The sequence below is a fragment of the Festucalex cinctus genome, chromosome 1, assembly GCF_051991245.1.
Source record: "Festucalex cinctus isolate MCC-2025b chromosome 1, RoL_Fcin_1.0, whole genome shotgun sequence".
NCBI lineage: Eukaryota > Metazoa > Chordata > Actinopteri > Syngnathiformes > Syngnathidae > Festucalex > Festucalex cinctus.
This window is the reverse complement of record NC_135411.1, coordinates 49,954,750-49,968,217: the sequence shown is the minus strand read 5'-3', so window position 1 is coordinate 49,968,217 and position 13,468 is coordinate 49,954,750. Positions and strand designations below refer to the sequence as shown.

Sequence of the window (13,468 nt, the reverse complement as noted above, 5' to 3'; positions counted from 1 at the left end):
AAGTAAATGGAAAATGTAGAATGTGGGAAATATTTGGGTACGAAATTGGGAATTGTGGGTAAGGCGGGAATTTTGGAACTGAAAAGCTGGAAGAGCTCATGGCTTGAATTGGTGGAATATATTGAAGTTGAAACAACGTCAATCGGATGAAAAATGTCGAAGTAAATGTGAAATGTAGAATGTGGGAAATATTCGGGTACGAAATCGGGAATTGTGGGTAAGGCATGAATTTTGGAACTGAAAAGCTGGAAGAGCTCATGGCTTGAATTGCTGGAATATATTGAAGTTGAAACAACGTCAATCGGATGAAAAATGTCGAAGTAAATGTGAAATGTAGAATGTGGGAAATATTCGGGTACGAAATCCGGAATTGTGGGCAAGGTGTGAATTTTGGAACTGAAAAGCTGGAAGAGCTCATGGCTTGAATTGCTGGAATATATTGAAGCTGGAACGACATCAATCGGATGAATAATGTGTAAGTAAATGGAAAATGTAGAATGTGGGAAATATTCGGGTACAAAATCGGGAATTGTGGGCAAGGCGTGAATTTTGGAACTGAAAAGCTGGAAGAGCTAATGGCTTGAAATGCTGGAATATATTGAAGTTGGAACGAAGTCAATCGGATGAATAATGTGGAAGTAAATGAAAAATGTAGAATGTGGGAAATATTCGGGTACGAAATCGTGAATTGTGGGTAAGGCGTGAATTTTGGAACTGAAAAGCTGGAAGAGCTCATGATGGAACATATTGAAGTTGGAACGAAGTGAATCGGATGAAAACTGTGGAAGGAAATGTGAAATTTTGAATCTCCCATTAAGAATACATGGGGAAAAATCGGGTACGAAATCGGGAATTGCGGGTAACACGTGAATCGTGGGAATAAGAAAAATGGAAGCGCTCTAGGCGCGAATATTTGGAATCGTTTGAAATTGGAACGGAGTGAATCGGGTGAAAAATGTGGAAGAAGAAACTGGACAAAAAAGTGCGAGGAATAAAATATAAGAATAAGAATAATAACTAGAGCTGCGAGCAGCTATAAAGGGCCCTCGCAACCCGGGCCACGTTGGGGTATATGCAAGTCGGGGGACTTGCACGTTGGGGTACTGTTAAATAGACAAGGACCATGGAAAATAGAAATGCATTTGCCGTGCCTTGTGTGTAAAAAGGTGCAGTAAAAGGCCAAAAATGATGCACAATTCCCAAAATAAATTCAAAAGTGTGGACTTTCTGATGTGTGTGCAAAGTTTCATGAAAAGTCGCTCGTTTGATATTCAAAACCAGCATCTGTTTATTTGAAAACATTGCATGGCACAGAGATGGTGTGTGATCAAATAAAAAGCTTTTTGATGACTCTTAATGTGGTGTCGCTGTGCAACACATATGTATTCATGACATAGTGAAGTATTGTGACAGTTTTGTAGGGTCCAGCAAACAGTAAATGTGTGACAGTTATTCAAGAAAAAATGTAGCTTTGAAGCAGGCTAACCAATGACATCATCTAAAGGGGAAAAAAGCACATGAGCAAGCATAGGTATAAGTAGAGGAGAAAAAGAGATGAAAGAAGTGCGAGAGATGGAACAGGAGAGGAATGCAGCTGTTTATGTATAGCTGTTGTAACAGGACAGATTAAATAACACTTTAACCTGGGGTTAACAGCGCCCTAGGACAGATAAACTCTTTAGTGTAAAAGTTTTCTGGGACAGATGAATCCCTTGGGGTCAAAGAGTTTGGGTTAGCACATAGTCTGTCTTAGGATAATGTAACCTCCATGGATGAATTAGTCCTAGGACGCTTTGACCTGCGGGCTAAAACTTCAGGGGGGTTAACCTGTCCTGTTATATTGTGATCATCGTCTTCGTGCATGTCCTCAGTGGCTTCTTCTGTCTGTGTGGCAGCATTTGATACATCTGTAGAACAAAAAAGAATGAAGAATCATGTTAGATCTGTGAAGTTTGGTTGTCTTAGGTGTAGTTTACAGAACAGTCGTGTGCATATTTTTAGCATGGTAGTGTCTTAATACAAATGCATATTATGTAATGCACTGTATATGGATATTACAGACGTAATATTTGACGGTGATCTTATATTCATAGTTTTTGCCCGTTAATAAATAATATAGCTAGTAAGTAATAAGACACGCAAAAATGGTATAGTTGAATCCTCTGGGTCAAAAAGCAATGTTTTAGGATTGTGTGATGAAATGATGAATAAAAGTAAGGATACGACAGGTACATAAATGGTTATATATACACACGGACATATATATTTATACAGTATAACAGTGCCGCATGTATTGGTTTTAAGGAAAGAGTTGAAAAGCAGTGTTCAGAAAAAAGCATAAGACGCACAAAGTACCATTTCACTACATGTAATAAGTTGTCAAGTAGACATGTGAATTAAGTGGTTAAGATAGTGGCTACTGTGCAAGTAAGCTTCAATTGTCTCTAAAAGGTTAGCATATGTGTTCTACATGATATCAATGGCTAGACGTGCTCGTGGAGAAACATTACAAACAGAAAAACACACTAAAGGTGCCTTTAACAAACCTGTTAATAAATGAGAACTTAATACATATATGTATGGCATACTGTATATGATTGAGAAAGCTGTTTAGTTTATGTATTGTATACTTACGGAAAAAAGTTGGCAATCTTTGCGTATGGAGATGATTAGAGGGTCTTTATCAAAAGAGAATTTGCTTGTTGATTTGTTCATGTTCTGTAGAAAAGCAAAGGAGTAGAAATAAATACAGTATCATACTTCATAAACATACAAGAAATTTGTAGCTGTATTAACCATTGTTGGTATTTGAAGTGATAATTTAGGAATAGAAGTGTAGTGATTGCAGAATTTATAGAGTGCTTACCTTGTATGACTTTGTAGATGGAAATGTCTTTTGTTGAAAGAGCTCTTTGTTGTCTACTATATATGCAAGGACAAGCATAAGTAGGTGTGGTTATGAAGTACTTGACCATTGAAATAAAGCAGTGGTATCAAATGTATGGACCGTGGTTTGGCTCAGGCCTGCAAAGGGGTTTAATGTGGCACAAGAGATAATCTTGTAAGGTACAAAAAATAATAATAATATAATAGGTATGCCTCTGAGTTTTCACAAATCTAGGTCAAGTCAAGTCATCTTTAGTTATTTCGCGCTTGAATCATCCAATCGGAAATGCTCCATAAAAAATGTATAGAGGGTGCGATTTATTGCAAATTGCACAAGAAATCTCTAAAAATTCATGTTAATGACAAGTCTGATGTGTGTGCAAAGTTTCACGAGTTTTCACACATGTATAGATAAAAAAAAACAAAGCAGCACTTTACTTGGCAACCAATGCATCGCTATAGCAGCAGCGTGCGACAAAATAAAAAACTTTCGATAAATTTGCATCTTAAACATCTTAAGATGAAACACACCAAGTTTGAACACGGTCGGATGAATTTTGTAGGAGGAGTTAAAATATGACCCCTAAAAAAGGCCACAAAAAAAGTCTACAAATCCCATCATAAATCAAAATGGCGGACTTCCTGTTTGGTTTAGCACATGGTTCCAAGAGCCTTTTTTGTACATCGTGGGCTCTTATGTATGCCTCTAAATTATCATAGCGCTAGGTGAAACGTACAACCGGGAATGCTTCGTTAAAGAGGAGTTTTTTAGCTCAAAATGTGATGCCCGGCCCCTACGGGACTTCCTGTTGGGTTTAGCACATGGCACCAAGAGACATTTTTGTACATCGTGGGCTGTTACATTTGTCTCCAAATTTTCGTAGCTCTAGCTGCTTCGTACAACTGGGAATGCTTCATTAAGAAGTAATTTTTTCCTTTGCAAACTGTGCATGCCACGGCAACAGCGTGCGACAAAATAAAAAGCTTTCAATAACTTTTCATCTTCAACATCTTAAGATGAATCACACCAAGTTTGGAGATGATCGGATAAACTCTGTAGGAGGAGTTCGTTAAAATAAGACCCCTATGAAATGGCCCAAAAAATGGCAACACGTTCCAAAGTAAATCAAAATGGCGGACTTCCTGTTCGGTTTAGCATATGGTTCAAAAAGAGTTTTTTGTACCTTGAGGGCTGTTACATATGTCTTCAAATATTGGTAACTCTAGGTGAAATGTACAGCCGGGAATGCTTCATTAAGTTAGAATTTTGAAACACAAAATTTGATGCCTCGCCTCTGGCGGACTTCCTGTTAGGTTTAGCATATGGCACCAACAGGCTTTTTTGTAGATCATAGTCTGTTACATATGTGTACCAATTTTCGTAGCTCTAGATTAAACGTACCACCGGCAATGCTTCGTTAAGTAAGAATTTTGAAACTGTAAATTTGATGCCCCGCCACCGTCATATAGTATGTCAAAAACTTTAGATTTTTTACCATGATGTTGTCCCAGGTGTTGAGATGGTACAGCCCAAGTTTGAAGTCAATCGGGTTAACCGTGTAGGAGAAGCGGGCAAAAGTATGACCCCTGTAAATGTGCAAAAATGGGCCAAAATTGGACATTCAAATACTCATACCTCACTTCCTGTCTATTTTAGGGTACACATATCAAAGAGGTTTTTGTTCATCTGGATGTGCTACAGGTGCCACACAATTTTCGTAGCCATAGGACAATCGTAGCGGGACAGGGATCCGTTAAACCTATGTAGGTGGCGCTACAGAGCCATTTTTCTGTTATCATGTATGGCGACTTTAAAATATCAAATTTTTCGCCAGACCCGATCTGCGTGTAAAGTTTGGTGAGTTTTCGTTCATGTTTAGTGCCTCAATAATGTGGTTGTTTGCGGAAAAGAATAATAACAAAGAAGAAGAAGAAGAACTAGAGCTGCGAGCAGCTATAAAGGGCCCTCGCAACCCGGGCCACGTTGGGGTATTTGCACGTCGGGGTCCTGGCATGTTGGGGTACTGTCAAATAGGAAACCATCTAAATTGTAAACGTTTTTGCCATGCTTTGTGTTTGTAAAGTTTCATGGAAAGGCCAAAAATGATGCACAATTAACAAAATAAAATCAAAATGGATTGTCACATGGCTATATAGAATACTTTTTGAATATATTAGGCATGCTTGCCAATATTGACACATCTAGCTGAATCATATAATCGGAAAGACTTCACAAAAATGTCTAGAGGGCGCTATTGAGCAATTTATTACAAATTGCACAACAAATCTCTAAATAAAATATTCATGTTCCAGACAGGTCTGGTGTGTGTGCAAAGTTTTGTGAGTTTTCGCCCATATTTAGACTCTCAAAAAAGCATTTTTCTTCACAAACAATGCATGGCTACAGCAAAGGCGTGTGACAAAATAAAACAATTCAATAACTTTTCATCTTAAATATCTTATGATGAAACACGCCAAAGAATGAAGACGATCTGATAAGTTCTGTTGAAAATATGACCCCTATAAAAGGCCCCAAAAAATGGCAGACTTCCTGTTTGATTCAGCATATGGCTTTAGAAACCTTTTTGTAAGTCTTAGGCTGATAGGTATCCCAATTTTTACAAATCTAGCTGAATCATAAAATACAAAACATTTGCAAAAGCTTCATAAAAATGTCTAGAGGGTGCTATTGAACCATTTATTGCAAATTGAATAAGAAATCTCTAAAATATTCATGCTTATGACAAGCCTGATGTGTGTGTAAAGTTTCATGAGTTTTTGCACGTTTAGACCAAAAAAAGCAGCATTTTACTTGGCAAACAATGCATCGCCATGACAACGGCGTGCGACAAAATAAATAACTTTCGATAACTTTTCATCTTCAACATCTTAAGATGAATCACACCAAGTTTGGAGATGATCGGATAAACTCTGTAGGAGGAGTTCGTTAAAATAAGACCCCTATGAAATGGCCCAAAAAATGGCAACACGTTCCAAAGTAAATCAAAATGGCGGACTTCCTGTTCGGTTTAGCATATGGTTCAAAAAGAGTTTTTTGTACTTTAAGGGCTGTTACATATGTCTTCAAATTTTGGTAACTCTAGGTGAAATGTACAGCCGGGAATGCTTCATTAAGTAAGAATTTTGAAACACAAAATTTGATGCCTCGCCTCTGGCGGACTTCCTGTTAGGTTTAGCATATGGCACCAACAGGCTTTTTTGTAGATCATAGTCTGTTACATATGTGTACCAATTTTCGTAGCTCTTGATTAAACGTACAACCGGGAATGCTTCGTTAAAGAGGAGTTTTTTAGCTCAAAATGTGATGCCCGGCCCCTGGGGGACTTCCTGTTGGGTTTAGCACATAGCACCAAGAGACTTTTTTGTACATTGTGGGCTGTTACATATGTCTACAAATTTTCGTAGCTCTAGCTGCTTCGTACACCTGGGAATTCTTCATTAAGAATAATTTTTTTTCTTAGGCGAACAAGTGCATGCCACGGCAACAGCGTGCGACGAAATAAAAAGCTTTCAATAACTTTTCATCTTCAACATCTTAAGATGAATCACACCAAGTTTGAAGATGATGGGATAAACTCTGTAGGAGGAGTTCGTTAAAATAAGACCCCTATGAAATGGCCAAAAAAATGGCAACACGTTCCAAAGTAAATCAAAATGGTGGACTTTCTGTTCGGTTTAGCACATGGTTCAAAAAGAGTTTTTTGTACCTTGAGGGCTGTTACATATGTCTTCAAATTTTGGTAACTCTAGGTGAAACGTACAGCCGGGAATGCTTCTTTAATTAAGAATTTTGAAACGCAAAATTAGATGCCCCGCCTCTGGCGGACTTCCTGTTGGGTTTAGCATATGGCACCAAAGACTTTTTTGTAGATCATAGTCTGTTACATATGTGTACCAATTTTCGTAGCTCTAGGTTAAACGTACAACCGGCAATACTATGTTAAGTAAGAATTTTGAAACTCTAAATTTGATGCCCCGCCGCCGTCATATAGTATGTCAAAAACTTTAGATTTTTTACCATGGTGTTGTCCCAGGTGTTGAGATGGTACATCCCAAGTTTGAACTCAATTGGGTTAACCGTGTAGGAGAAGTGGGCAAAAGTATGACCCCTGTAAATGTGCAAAAATGGGCCAAAATTGGACATTCAAATGATCATACCTCACTTCCTGTCTATTTTAAGGTACAACTATCAAAGAGGTTTTTGTTCATCTGGATGTGCTACAGGTGCCACACAATTTTCGTAGCCGTAGGACAATCGTAGCGGGACAGGGATCCGTTAAACCTATGTAGGTGGCGCTACAGAGCCATTTTTCTGTTATCATGTATGGCGACTTTAAAATATCAAATTTTTCGCCAGGCCTGATGTGCGTGTAAAGTTTGGTGAGTTTTCGTTCACGTTTAGTGTCTCAAAAATGCGATTGTTTGCGGAGAAGAAAAAGAAGAATAACTAGAGCTGCGAGCAGCTATAAAGGGCCCTCGCAACCCGTGCCACGTTGGGGTATTTGCACGTCGGGGTACTGGCACGTTAGGGTACTGTTTCATAAGAAACCGTCTAAATTGTAAATGTTTTGCCATGCTTTTTGTGTTTGTTCACATTGCTATGGAATGCTTTGTCGAGGTATTCGGCTGATAGGTATGCCTCCCAATATTCACACATCTAGCTGAATCATATAAAAAAAAAAAATTCTTTGCAAACAATGCATCGCTACAGCAAAGGCGTGCCACGTTGGGGTACTTGCACGTCGGGGTACTGGCACGTTGGGGTACTGTCAAATAGGACAAGGACCATCTAAAATGTTTTTGACAAGCCTTGTGTGTGCAAAGTTTAATCAAAACGCAAAATATGGTGCGCAATTCCCAAAATAAATTCAAAATGGCGGACTTCCTTTTAGGTTTAGCATACGGCTACAGAATACTTTTTGTAGGTCTTAAGCTAATAGGTATGCCTCCCAGTTTTCACAAATCTAGGTCAAGTCATCTTTAGTTGTGTATCGCTTGAATCATACAATTGGAAATGCTCCATAAAAATGCATAGAGGGCGCTATTGAGCACAACGTTGGGTTACTTGCACGTCAGGGTACTGGCACGTTGGGGTACTGTTACATGGAACAAGGACCATTTAAAATGTTAGTTTTTTCCATGCCTTGTCTGTGCAAAGTTTAATGAAGAAGGCCAAAAATTATGTATAATTCCCAAAATAAAATCAAAATAGCGGACTTCCTCTTTGGTTTGGCAAATGGCTACATAATACTTTTTTGTAGGTCTAGCATAATCATACAATCGGAAATGCTTCATAAAAAGGTCTAGAGGGCGCTATTTATTTCAAATTGCACAATAAATCTCTGAAAATTCATGTTCATGACAAGTCTGATGTGTTTGCAAAGTTCCATGAGTTTTCATGTGTATAAAAAAAAAAAGCAGCACTTGACAAACAATGCATTGCTATGGCAACAGCGTGTTACAAAATAAAAAACTTTCGATTACTTTGCATCTTAAACATCTTAAGATGAAACACACCAAGTTTGAAGACAGTCGGATAAATTTTGTAGGAGGGGTTCGTTAAAATATGACCCCTGAAAGTTTTTCCTTGCCCGGTTGGAGGGTTAGATCAGGGGATGTCGCAACTTGTTTGTGGTTAAGTGCTACAGAAGTAAATGTGTCTTAACAACCTCATGATTGAATGTGTTTTCAATTCTCTAGGATGTGATTGGATTGTATCAATTAAATGTTCTTATAACTGATTCAGTGAGTAGTAAAAATAGTGTGTCAAGTATAATGACATGAAATATAAGGAATACAAAAAACAAAACAAGAACCCTCTAAATTACACATTTTGTTCCAGGCTTTATGTGCGTGCATAGTTTGAGTATACACCTAGGTTTAGGCCAGGAGTGTTCAAACCTTTTGCAAAGAGGGCCGGGTATGGTAAGGTGAGAATGTGTGGGGCCTAATCAACCATTTAGTTTAGCCTGACATAATTTTTTTACATGCATATGTAAATATATATATGTGGACAAATGTGTACATATGTCTACAAATTTTTGTAGCTCGAGCTGCTTCGTCCAACTGGGAACGCTGCATTAAGAAGGATTTTTTTTCCCTTTGCCAACAGTGCATGCCACGACAACAGCGTGCGACGAAATAAAAAGCTTTCAATAACTTTTCATCGTCAACATCTTAAGATGAATCACACCAAGTTTGAAGATGATCGGATAAACTCTGTAGGAGGAGTTCGTTAAAATAAGACCCCTATGAAATGGCCAAAAAAATGGCAACATGTTCCAAAGTAAATCAAAATGGCAGACTTCCTGTTAGGTTTAGCATATGGTTCAAAAAGAGTTTTTTGTACCTCGAGGGCTGTTACATATGTCTTCAAATTTTGGTCACTCTAGGTGAAACGTACAGCCGGAAATGCTTCATTAAGTAAAAATTTTGAAATGCAAAATTTGATGCCCTGCCTCTGGCGGACTTCCTGTTAGGTTTAGCATATGGCACCAACAGGCTTTTTTGTAGATCATAGTCTGTTACATATGTGTACCAATTTTCGTAGCTCTAGATTAAACGTATAACCGGCAATACTTCAGATGAAACATGCCAAAGAATGAAGACAATCTGATAAGTTTTGTAGAAAATATGAGGCCTATAAAAGGCCCCCAAAAAATGGCTACAAATAGCAAAGTAAATCAAAATGCCGGACTTCCTGTTTGGCTTAGCATATGGTTCTAAAAGACTTTTTTGTACATCGTGGGCTCTTATGTATGCCTCCAAATTATCATAGCGCTAGGTGAAAGGTACAACCGGGAATGCTTCGTTAAAGAGGAGTTTTTTAGCTCAAAAAGTGATGCCCGGCCCTTGCGGGACTTCCTGTTGGGTTTAGCACAAAGCAGCAAGAGACTTTTTTTGTACATCGTGGGCTGTTACATATGTCTACAAATTTTCGTAGCTCTAGCTGCTTCGTACAACTGAGAATTCTTCATTAAGAAGAATTTTTTTCCTTTGCAAACAAGTGCATGCCACGACAACAGCGTGCAGCGAAATAAAAAGCTTTCAATAACTTTTCATCTTCAACATCTTAAGATGAATCACACCAAGTTTGAAGATGATCGGATAAACTCTGTAAGAGGAGTTCGTTAAAATAGGACCCCTATGAAATGGCCAAAAAAATGGGAACACGTTCCAAAGTAAATCAAAATGGTGGACTTTCTGTTAGGTTTAGCATATGGTTCAAAAAGAGTTTTTTGTACCTTGAGGGCTGTTACATATGTCTTTAAATTTTGGTAACTCTAGGTGAAACGTACAGCCGGGAATGCTTCATTAAGTAAGAATTTTGAAACTCCAAATTTGATGCCCCGCCTCTGGCGGACTTCCTGTTGGGTTTAGCATATGGCACCAACAGACTTTTTAGTAGGTCATAGTCTGTTACATATGTGTACCAATTTTCGTAGCTCTAGGTTAAACATACAACCGGCAATACTACGTTTAGTAAGAGTTTTGAAACTCTAAATTTGATGCCCCACCGCCGTCATATAGTATGTCGAAAACTTTAGATTTTTTACCATGGTGTTGTCCCAGGTCTTGAGATGGTACATCCCAAGTTTGAAGTCAATTGGATTAACCGTGTAGGAGAAGCAGGCAAAAGTATGACCCCTGTAAATGTGCAAAAATTGGCCAAAATTGGACATTTAAATACTCATATCTCACTTCCTGTCTATTTTAGGGTACACACATCAAAGAGGTTTTTGTTCATCTGGATGTGCTACAGGTGCCACACAATTTTCATAGCCGTCGGACAATCGTAGCGGGCCAGGGATCTGTTTAACCTATGTAGGTGGCGCTATGGAGCCATTTTTCTGTTATCACCTATGGCGACTTTAAAATATCAAATTTTTCGCCAGGCCTGACGTGTGTGTAAAGTTTGGTGAGTTTTCGTTCACGTTTAGTGTCTCAAAAATGTGATTGTTTGCGGAAAAGAATAATAACAAATAAAAAGAAGAAGAATAATAAGAATTCCTTGAAAAACAATAGGGACCTCGCAGCGGTCGCTGCTCGGGCCCTAATAAGAAGAATTCCTACAAAAACAATAGGGCCTCGCAGCGGCACCGCCGCCGCCGCTGCTCGGGCCCTAATAATAACTAGAGCTGCGAGCAGCTATAAAGGGCCCTCGCAACCCGTGCCACGTTGGGGTATTTGCACGTCGGGGTACTGGCACGTTAGGGTACTGTTTAATAAGAAACCGTCTAAATTGTAAATGTTTTGCCATGCTTTTTGTGTTTGTTCACATTGCTATGGAATGCTTTGTCGAGGTATTCGGCTGATAGGTATGCCTCCCAATATTCACACATCTAGCTGAATCATATAAAAAAAAAAATTCTTTGCAAACAATGCATCGCTACAGCAAAGGCGTGCCACGTTGGGGTACTTGCACGTCGGGGTACTGGCACGTTGGGGTACTGTCAAATAGGATAAAGACCATCTAAAATGTTTTTGACAAGCCTTGTGTGTGCAAAGTTTAATCAAAACGCAAAATATGGTGCGCAATTCCCAAAATAAATTCAAAATGGCGGACTTCCTTTTAGGTTTAGCATACGGCTACAGAATACTTTTTGTAGGTCTTAAGCTAATAGGTATGCCTCCCAGTTTTCACAAATCTAGGTCAAGTCATCTTTAGTTGTGTATCGCTTGAATCATACAATTGGAAATGCTCCATAAAAATGCATAGAGGGCGCTATTGAGCACAACGTTGGGTTACTTGCACGTCAGGGTACTGGCACGTTGGGGTACTGTTACATGGAACAAGGACCATTTAAAATGTTAGTTTTTTCCATGCCTTGTCTGTGCAAAGTTTAATGAAGAAGGCCAAAAATTATGTATAATTCCCAAAATAAAATCAAAATAGCGGACTTCCTCTTTGGTTTGGCAAATGGCTACATAATACTTTTTTGTAGGTCTAGCATAATCATACAATCGGAAATGCTTCATAAAAATGTCTAGAGGGCGCTATTTATTGCAAATTGCACAATAAATCTCTGAAAATTCATGTTCCTGACAAGTCTGATGTGTTTGCAAAGTTTCATGAGTTTTCATGTGTATAAAAAAAAAAAAAAGCAGCACTTGACAACTGTTACATGGAACAAGGACCATTTAAAATGTTAGTTTTTTCCATGCCTTGTCTGTGCAAAGTTGAATGAAAAAGGCCAAAAATGATGTATAATTCCCAAAATAAAATCAAAATAGCGGACTTCCTCTTTGGTTTGGCAAATGGCTACATAATACTTTTTTGTAGGTCTAGCATAATCATACAATCGGAAATGCTTCATAAAAAGGTCTAGAGGGCGCTATTTATTGCAAATTGCACAATAAATCTCTGAAAATTCATGTTCATGACAAGTCTGATGTGTTTGCAAAGTTCCATGAGTTTTCATGTGTATAAAAAAAAAAAAGCAGCACTTGACAAACAATGCATTGCTATGGCAACAGCGTGTTACAAAATAAAAAACTTTAGATTACTTTGCATCTTAAACATCTTAAGATGAAACACACCAAGTTTGAAGACAGTCGGATAAATTTTGTAGGAGGGGTTCGTTAAAATATGACCCCTGAAAGTTTTTCCTTGCCCGGTTGGAGGGTTAGATCAGGGGATGTCGCAACTTGTTTGTGGTTAAGTGCTACAGAAGTAAATGTGTCTTAACAACCTCATGATTGAATGTGTTTTCAATTCTCTAGGATGTGATTGTATTGTATCAATTAAATGTTCTTATAACTGATTCAGTGAGTAGTAAAAATAGTGTGTCAAGTATAATGACATGAAATATAAGGAATACAAAAAACAAAACAAGAACCCTCTAAATTACACATTTTGTTCCAGGCTTTATGTGCGTGCATAGTTTGAGTATACACCTAGGTTTAGGCCAGGAGTGTTCAAACCTTTTGCAAAGAGGACCGGGTATGGTAAGGTGAAAATGTGCGGGGCCTAATCAACCATTTAGTTTAGCCTGACATAATTTTTTTACATGCATATGTAAATATATATATGTGGACAAATGTGTACATATGTCTACAAATTTTTGTAGCTCGAGCTGCTTCGTCCAACTGGGAACGCTGCATTAAGAAGGATTTTTTTTTCCTTTGCCAACAGTGCATGCCACGACAACAGCGTGCGACGAAATAAAAAGCTTTAAATAACTTTTCATCGTCAACATCTTAAGATGAATCACACCAAGTTTGAAGATGATCGGATAAACTCTGTAGGAGGAGTTCGTTAAAATAAGACCCCTATGAAATGGCCAAAAAAATGGCAACATGTTCCAAAGTAAATCAAAATGGCAGACTTCCTGTTAGGTTTAGCATATGGTTCAAAAAGAGTTTTTTGTACCTCGAGGGCTGTTACATATGTCTTCAAATTTTGGTCACTCTAGGTGAAACGTACAGCCGGAAATGCTTCATTAAGTAAAAATTTTGAAATGCAAAATTTGATGCCCTGCCTCTGGCGGACTTCCTGTTAGGTTTAGCATATGGCACCAACAGGCTTTTTTGTAGATCATAGTCTGTTACATATGTGTAC

General features: G+C 38.3%; 1 long non-coding RNA gene across 1 annotated transcript; it reads right to left on the bottom strand.

The window, feature by feature from the left end:
- Positions 1 to 1,334: 1,334 nt before the first annotated feature.
- LOC144033599 (uncharacterized) lies at positions 1,335 to 2,941 on the bottom strand. Its single transcript, XR_013288021.1, has 3 exons — positions 2,867 to 2,941; positions 2,635 to 2,718; positions 1,335 to 1,907 (listed from the first exon to the last, which is right to left on the bottom strand). It is a non-coding gene; the product is annotated as an uncharacterized LOC144033599 (long non-coding RNA).
- Positions 2,942 to 13,468: the final 10,527 nt, after the last annotated feature.